Genomic DNA, 9920 nt, shown 5'->3' on the forward strand with positions numbered 1-9920 from the left:
GCTAACGTTGCTTATACATTTCCATTTCCTTTCCTTGTACACCTCTTGGTATTATTCCATGAACTAGATGACCTAGCTTTGGTTTACTTTTAAAAATCAATGATACAAATCTAGAGAAGTTTTTTTTTTTTTTTTTTTCTTTTCCTATACTTTCTGAGCGTGTTTCAAAAGATATAATGGCACATACTCCTTTTTCTCTTTAAAATTTTACTAAGCCTGAACAACATGGTTAAATAATAATAAATAAAAAGTGTTTTGGTATATTTAATAATCTACATGGTTTTGGAGTCTAGACAAAAATAATTTAAATACGTTTTCCTTCTTCAACCCTTTTGAGATATCTTTTAAGGATAAAATGAGAGTCACATGATTATAAAAAGTGGACAACAAATTAGATGTAGTATTTAACTCTAATGAGGTTATTTCATCAAACATAAGGATAAAGATGTCGAAATGGGTTTAAACTCTGAGGATAGAGATTTCAAATTTTCTAAATGTATGTTGAATTAAACCCAACTCAAAACCCATGAGTTCGAAAATAAATTACAAAAAAATAACATTCATAAGTAAGTCAATCCACTAACCCACCAATCTGTGGTGGGTCGAGTCAGATTACAAACTTTCTGGCTCGTTAAAAGTAAATCGAATTAAGTACTTACCTTTTTTTAACTCAAACTGTGGTGAGTCAACTGTGTGAGCCGAATTAGCTCACTTTAACACCCTTACTTGAGAACGAAAAATTAGTATCATATATGTGAACAAAATAAGATTCCAAAAACAAAACTCTAATTCCTTAAAAAAATGAAAAAAAATGATTCAAAATATGAACTCCGATCCCTTAGTCTCAACCATACGGATTGAAAAGATCATTCCGAAAGCAAACATTCGTTTAGGTGGTAAGGTCAAAAAAATTTTAAATATGTTTTTCTTATCCAACCCTCATAAACATATTCTTAAAAACAAAATTGTGATTAACCCTAATCATGTTTTCTAAACAAATTTGATATCAGAACATAATTTTTTTATTAATAATTAATATAAAATACACATTAATGATATTGGAGGTTGCACTATTTGTTTTTAACTTCTTACCTAAATTCTCTGTGTGAATAGTGTTCTTCCTGTTGAATCTTAAAATTTAGCAGTGTGTAGTTTGTTGCAGATATAAATATATATGATGAATTATACAGTGTTTTGTGTGATGATAATGGAGGTAGGTAGGTGTAGCTACATGTGTGTTGGTGATTGCATTGCGGGTCACATGTGTTTCCCACCCTGCAGACAAGGGAGACCCCTCTTTCAAAGCTAGCTGTTGAAATTTCATGCAAAATATCAAACCAGTTCAAACCTTGATTCAGAAAAGATCTTCCATTTTCATCTGGGTCATCTTTCTTTTGTTTTTTAATGAAAATAGTTCACACATAATTTCAAAAGATAATAAAATAAGATTAATATGTGTGTTCCCGAACCCTAATTTCTGCAGGCAAGCATTTTTTTAATAAGAATCAATTTGGCAACTAAATCTTATTTTTAGAACAGACTGAATCAACGACATTCGTTAAAATTGATTATTATTTCTTTCTTTTGCTTTGATACCTTCCTTTTTAATTATTTATTTTAGTTTTTGAAGTTTTAGAGGCTCACTTCCATATGGGATAACCTTGAATATATAAGTTTGTCTTAATCACTTTAGTCCTATGATTGATGCTTATCATCTTTTTTAAGAACTAAACTTGTTTTGGAATTATATGACATAAAGGAATTCATGAAGGTTGTGCTATTATATTAAAGTATTTCAGAAAACATTGAAAAAAAATATTAATTAGTATAAGAATTATAAATATATATAAATATATATATATATATATATATATATATATATATATATATATATATATATATATATATATATATATATATATCCTGTGATGTGAAGGTGAATGTTTAATAAAAGCATTTTAATGATTTCCATAAGGAAACCAAAATGGAAAAAGATGTGGAGTTCATATGAAAACGTTTAAGGTGATTTAACAAGGGAAAAACATGGCAATAATTTTTCTTTTAAAAGATTTTTTTTAAGCATTATCCTAAATAATTCTTAAAATAAAAATAGTTATACTAGTAATATCCTTAGTATGAAAAAAAAAAATCACAGTAAATAGTCTCCAAGAGGTTAAAAATATACCTTCTACTAAAATACATTAATCAAGCTAAACAGAACGACTATAATGCTGTTAATCCAAGTAGAACTAATAAAGAAAACTTTTATGAGTGTATAGATAAAACACGATATCATTAACTAAAGAAATTAAATTGATGAATATTGAATAAAAAGTTGTTACTTTGAAAGAGTAATTAATATACTGAACTTTATATATTTGTTTTAAAATTATACATAATTAATTTTAAATTAATAAACATTTGAATAAAATTCATGTTAATTTGAAACAGATATTTTAATTTATCTTAAACGAATACGTAATATTTTAATGCACAAATTATAATAATTATATTAAAGGCTAGCTTCGAGTGTTATTATTTGAAAGTCTTGTTCAAGCAAAATATAGTAATTTAGCAATTTGTTAAGTATTTATTTGTTTCAGTGCATAGTTTTCTATTTAATACTTTTTAAATTATCGACATATTTTAAAAATAATATTATATTATATTTTAAATTGATTATCATCAATAAAAAGAAAGTATACATATATATATATATATATTTAAAAATATTCATATATTATTAATCTTTGATATATAAGATCAATTAATTTATCTCCACTCGACATTTAAAATTAGTAGTTAATGATATAAATAGAGTAATAATTTGTTTTTAACTGGAGAATCATTATGTTTCTTTTACGGTGAAAATAATTTCACATTTATCTCGGAAAACAGTCATCCTTTTGTCGTTTTTCCAAGCAAATCTAATTTGAGGAACATATCTCTGAATTAATAAATAAACGAGGGATCGTGTCATATTGTGATAAGCATCTCCACGTTCCGTTTGTTCACTTCATAGGGGACTCAATGTCAAACGTATTCATTTTAGCTATTTGTCATATATATATATATATATATATATATATATATATATATATATATATATATATATATATATATATATATATATATATATATATATATATATATATATATATATATATATATATATATATATATTATGTGCCAAAATTAAAATAGAAAACAAAAATAAATGTAGATTAGAAAAAATTAGTTGTTCACATTTTTCTTCATGTTCAATTAAGATCTTGTTACGAGAATGGATAATTCAGTTCGGTCTGACTCGACTCATCACAGGTTGGTAATTTAGTGAGTCAATCAAATCTGACTCACTTATTAGCGAGCCAAAGAAATTCGAATCTGATCCACTCCACCACGGGTTGGTGGGTTAAACGGGTTGACTCACTAGCTTACTTAACTAAAAAAAAATAGAATTTTTTCTTTCTTCAATCTCAAAAAAACTAAATTATAATTATGATTAAAATCTAAATGAACTTCAATATAATCCAAATGCAATCAAAAAGGATGTTAAACACCAACTACAAACTAAAATCACAAAAATACCAATGTGTTAGTTAAAAAATAATCTAACTCGAACCAAACGCAAAGTCCAACATAATTAAAACACTTGTATAATCCTTTATTTGCGAGTTGGTGAGCCAACCTGACTCACCACGGGTTCAACCCGAGTGAGCCAAGTTCTAGGTGTGCGTCGGGTAAAAATTAACCCATATTAAAATTTGTAAAAAATTTCTAACCCAACTCGGTTCGAACCCGTGGTGCACTACAAAAAAAAAAGTTATTTAGAGAAGGTTAATTTTTGGAGGTTAAAAAAAACCTCCACAAATAAATATGATATAGGTTAATTATAATGGTTTATGTAAGTGCTAATAATATAGGGGTTTTATTTATTTTGAAGAGGTTTATGACCCCTAGAAATTAATCTACATTTTCCCTTCAATGCATTCACACGTTCATTCCTAGAAAACCTAAGCCTCCTCAGCCACGAAATATTGTTCGTCCCTCTCGAAAACCTAAGCTTTTCCTCGAATCAGCTTCACTCTGCGATTCACTCTGTCGTAGCTCTTTTTGTCACACCATCTCCGTCGTGGCCTCAGTAGCTAATCACGATTCAGTCTCCATCATAGGCTCCTTAGTAGCCTTCGTCCTAGCCTAAGTAGTGAATCAGTCACTCCATCACACACTCTCTGTCACTCCGTTATAGACAGCCCTATCGCTCATCGGAGTTGTTCGCCCTGTTCCGTCACTCTATCACTCCATCGTAGTTGTTCGCAGCTTAGGAGCATGCACTTCCGATTGATTTTCCAGCATTCCACTTTCGATTCACCTGCACTCATGGTACCGCGATTCACACTTTTATCTAATTTGTCAAATAGGAGAATGTTGAAACCTAACTTGTGATTCATTGCTATGTTTGAACATGTATTGACGTTCTTAGGATGCGATGTTTGTGGGTTTATTTGTGATGCAATGTAAATTGTTCTTAATTATATATTACTTATCATGGACTTGCATAAAAGCATTCATTCTTATTTGGATTCATATATTATTTAACCATGAAACAGTCGTTCTTATTACTAACTATTTTTAAATGTTAATGGTAGAACATCTCAAAAAAATCTATAAGTCATTTTCTCGGGTTCCATTGCCATAACACCTATGGAATGTTGATGACATGCAACAGCTTTCTAAAATCATTGGAAGTGCAAAGACACGTGTTGAGGGTTGTTCCTCATTCTAAAAAGTTGCTATCAAGTGAGACTCATTGTTTAGTTTACAGAAAGATATTAATGCATTTAGATATCTTATTAATATTTTTAATTGAGAGTCTATTTTATCATAAGTCGAGGTGACTTTTATGTGTTTCACTTTACAAGCTATATTAGAGAAAGGTTTGCAATATCCTATATGAGGAAAGTGTTTTGACTTGTTTTGCCTGCTCATGTATTTATGTTTTTTTTGTTGTTGAATTAACTGATCAATACTAAGAATTTCTAATGTTAATTGAGGGCGAAAGATGTAAAAGGATTTATGATTAATCCTCTCATCTATGTTTCTGACAAGATGGATCCTCATCATATCTCAAATCCAAGTGTTGACTTCAAAATTATTTAACTTGTTGATTTAGTTCTCAATATTTTGAGATAGTAAACTTCCTGAATGCGTTTTGGTTTGTATGGAGTTTGATTCTTAATTCTAACTCTATAGGTGGATCAAATGGGTATTCATTCTACCTCTAATCTTCAACCAAGGACAACTTTGTGTGGAGATTACTTTTATAATTATTTTCACTTGTGGCCTGGACATCTTATTTGATGGAAAGGTTTGTATCTTACATAGTGTTTTTGCTTCTTTACATGGTGAAACATTGATAATGAAAACTCCTACACGTCTTTTATTGTATTTTCAGACCCCTAAAATCAAGAAGTTTGTTTTGCATGAAAAAGGGGACGGGAACCAAGCTTGCCCTCAGTGCAAAACTAGATACAAGCGCTTAAAGGGTAAGTCTTCAACCAATATTTACTTTCATCTCTCTGTTATATTACTTAATAATGCAACTCAATATGCATCAATTGCTATCACATCCTTTCCTTGTGTTTGGCTTAAGAATTTTTTTTTTAAATTGTTAACAAAATAAAGGAATAAAGGCAACCATTGTGGAGGGAGTTGCCAATAAGTCCAATCAAGATCAGTCCTGGAATGATTCAAGTGAGTACTATTCTGGTCTGAACTCTACGTTGGTCAAAATGTTGTAAATTTTGTGATTGAACCAACAAAATGTTATATATTCTTGTCTGAAATCTACCAAGTGGTACTTCAACAGCCTATATTATCACTTTTTTGTTAACTATTCTTTATGATTGAACCATCACTTCTCTTTTCAGGTTTCAAAGTCTTATGTTGGAGTTGCTTTAATGGTTTTAGATATTGCAATATATTACAAAGAGCTTATAGAAAGGGAGGAGCGAGAGCAAGAAAGGGAGAAAGAGCTAGACAGGCATAAGGCTGATCATAATAAAATGATGGTCTTGATAGTGGTTCTAAAGATAGAAGGTTAGAAATAATTTAAATAAGTTGGAAAATCTGAATATAATGTAAGCATCTTTTCATTCTAATTACTACTATAATTAGATTACACAAAAATTCATTTATTGCCATATTCTACAGCAAAAGTGTTTTTCATTGTAACTCATAATTTAGCATCCTTGCACGTTTGTAAGCATTAAGACTTCTAGGTTGCCATGTAAATTTTGAGGAGGTTCGATGTCTAGATTTCTTAAAATATATTTGTCCATTATGAACTAATAACACTAGTAATTTCTTTTTTGCTAGATCAACATTAGGAACAGAGGGCAAATTCTTACACCACTATAAATATACTAGTCCTATTAGATGCCACTTAAGTTGGAAATTTACAAAGGCAACAGGTTCAATTTAAGTTAATAATTGCATCCATGGAGCTATGAATATGACTTTAACTTCGTTTTAGTTTTTTAGATTTTTGATAGGTTAATGCCTCTGGAATAAACTACAATAATCTGATAAACAATTTTAGACATTTAAGTTTGGATTACTATTTTAAATTTTATCCTTCTCATTAAGGATTTATATTTTTTGTTTCATTTTTTCTAACTTCTAAATTTTAAATTTTCGCTTTAATATTTTTCTTTTATCATTTTAGCAAGTTGGTGATGCAAATGAGCCCGAGTATTTATTGGGTACAAGCGCTTCGAGAAAGAATCGTCAGAGGATTAGGAAGAACGACAACAAAGAGATCAATAGTTTTATTTTTTTATGAGTAGTTTTAAACTCTAAACTCAGTTTTTTATATTTAGATCATTATGTATTTGTTTTTCCAACATTATGTTTTTTTATGTATTTTTTTCAACATTATGTATTTTCTTTATTTATATTTACATTGTAATTGTTAATACTTTATCAAATCATTAATAAAATTAATTTTGGTTAATTTTTGTGTACTTTACAAATTTATATATTTTGTTTATTTTTTATTATTAAAATAATTTCATTAAATTATTAAATTATAAATGTAGGTAGGTAATAATAAATAAAGGAGGTTTTAAACCTCCACGAAATAATAGTCACTAATAGAAGAGGTTAAAACCCTCCATAAAACAACCTCTGCAATATAATTTAGATACCAGGGGTCGTTCAAAACCTCCAAAAATAATTTGTGGCAACTCTAATTGTGGAGGTTTAGAAAACCTCTGCAAATTAATTTGTGGAGGGTGAAAACCCTCACAAATTGAAAAAAAAAAACCTTCACTAAAAAATAATTTTTTTTGTAGTAGTGGGTCGGGTTAGCTCGCGGGTTCTAATCCATTTTGACAGCTCTAGATATGAAAAAGATCAAAGTTCATTTATGACTGTGAGTTTTAGATGGTGTCCTAACACAAAATTATCTATTTACGTCACAACTTTTATGTTATGTGGTGTAAAAGCCAAAACACAAACTAAAGCAGAAAAATCGTAACTGAAATTTAAAATGAAAGAATTTATAAAGCCATAAAAATAAAAGGAAATTCAATCTTTTGTGGTGGTGTCTTCACTGATCTCCTTAACCAGGTGACCTTGATACTTAATCAAAGTTAAAGAACTTTTCTGATTTTGAAGACCCTCGCTTTCCTTCTTCTTGTGCATCTTCAGACTCATCTTCATTGGAGGGATTATCTTTTCCTTCATCATGTGCAACATCAGATTTAGTGCTTTCTAAAGATTGCACTTTCTTTGATCCACTTGATCTACCCACTTTAGTGTTCGTGTTTTGTATGCTTTTAGATTCACCGACTTTAGTATTGGTGTTGTGAGATTATTATTGTGACTGTTGTTGTTTTTGTGGTTGTTGCATATTGTTGTTGTTGAACTTTGATCTCCCTGATTGAAAGGGTTGTCCCCAAGCCATGTCATATATTGCCTAAACTCAGTTGGTCTCATGCATTGTAATAGTTAGTTGTGCTGCTACTACTGGACAAAGTTGTAGAGGACTTCATGAAATGGAATATATAAGCCTTATGTGTGGGAGTTAGCTACTACTGAATGTATTAAACACCAACCATTAAAGATTGAAGTGCATTTTGATGTTGCCTATACTGTTGGAAGTGAAATTGTGCTTTGGCACTTTGCTGAGGTTGTGGCGCTAGGCCCTACACATTATCACACTTATTAGTGCAATTAGCTTGAATATATCCTTTGTTAATTGGCAACCTCAACTTCTTCCTCATGTAATTAGGAATCACCATTTCCTGTATTTTACATAACTCATTCATCAAGCTTGCGAATTCTAGAGGCTTTGTGGTACCTTTTAAAATGGGTTCAAGGATGGTTATCTTGAATAATTCCTCACTAATGATATTAAGCACATCTATGAGGTAACCTCTCATGATGTAGTAAATTAATTGAGTTCTATCCATTGTCAAACCAGATACATGTGAATTTAGTGTCACATTTGAGAATAAAAATGTGACCCAAATGTTTATGAGAGTCCTCATACTGCTCCTTGGTATCTTTTGTGGTTGTCCCTACCTAGGTCAAATGTCCTCCCAGCCACACATAGTTCTACAATAATTTGATCAGGACTTACATCGTTCATCATGTTTTTTAACTCCTCATTCTCTTCATTAGACATGTTTCTAGATGCTTCCAATAATCTCATGACAGTGCCTCTATCATACTTAATCCTTCTGCTCCTAACCTTGGACACTTTGGATGTCTCATTTTACTACTTTAAGGGTAAGCATTGGAATAGAATTCATAAGGTGAAGAGAGAGTTTCCACGTCATTTCCACATCATTGCCACATTTGCGCCATGTCAATTAGCCTGTCCACGTCATTGGGCCAGCATTTTCAACCCATAGTGGCATTTTTGTAATTTTACTGACCAAAATGACATTTTTATAAATATGTGGATCTGTGGTGATGTGACCACGAGTTTGAGTATGGTTTAAGGTTCTTGGATAGCCATCTTCTTCCTTCATTTTCCACACGTTTTGGAGCGTTTTTTAGCATTTGTATATTGTTTCAGTCTGTTTTCTTCATGGTGGTCATGTATTTTTGTTTACCTTTGCTTTGTAATTTCAATTCCATGGCTTTCTTATCTAGTGTATTGACTACTTGAAGAAGATGCAATTAAGCTTTGAGGTTCTATTTTGCATTTGCGTTTTGGTCTTTCTTCATCTTTATTCTATGATGAATGGATAATCTTAATATGTTAATGCTTAATTTATAGATTGGGTAGCGTGTTCTTGGTTGATTTCGTTCATGCTTAATGAATTAGGTCGGCTACCACAAATGAATAAATGTATGCATTGCTTAATTGTGCATTGAAACACATTTTTGACCTTCACTTAATGGGTTTGAACGTGTGGATTGGGTGAGACCAGAACCCTAATTTCATGACCCATGATAAGCAAAAATTGCATTCGAATTCAAGGAAGTTAATACTATTTTTAATCTATTTTATTAAAATTTGCAAAACCATTTTTCATAATTCTAAAATTTAATCTGAATTTGCCAACTCCCTCCCCCTTATTGTTATGTTAAATTGTATCTGGAAAGCTTTGAATGAAAGGTTTGGTCATTGGGAGCCAACCTTGGGTTAACTCTTAAGTACTGCATTTATATGTTTTATTTGTTTGGGTATGACCTCAATCATCTATGCAAAAGTATTTAACAATTATAAGAAAAGCGTTCTAAAGAAAACCTATAAATGAGCTAAAATATGCCTCCAATAAATAAGCATGACTCTATTTTTATAAACTTCAAAGGATTGGCTTCAACTAAATTCATGGTGACTGCACTTGGTGTTTCCCTCCATGGTGGGTTTCCTTCTACTCAAGCCCCTTGTACAATTGTCA

This window comes from Vigna unguiculata, chromosome 1 (assembly GCF_004118075.2).
Source record: "Vigna unguiculata cultivar IT97K-499-35 chromosome 1, ASM411807v1, whole genome shotgun sequence".
NCBI lineage: Eukaryota > Viridiplantae > Streptophyta > Magnoliopsida > Fabales > Fabaceae > Vigna > Vigna unguiculata.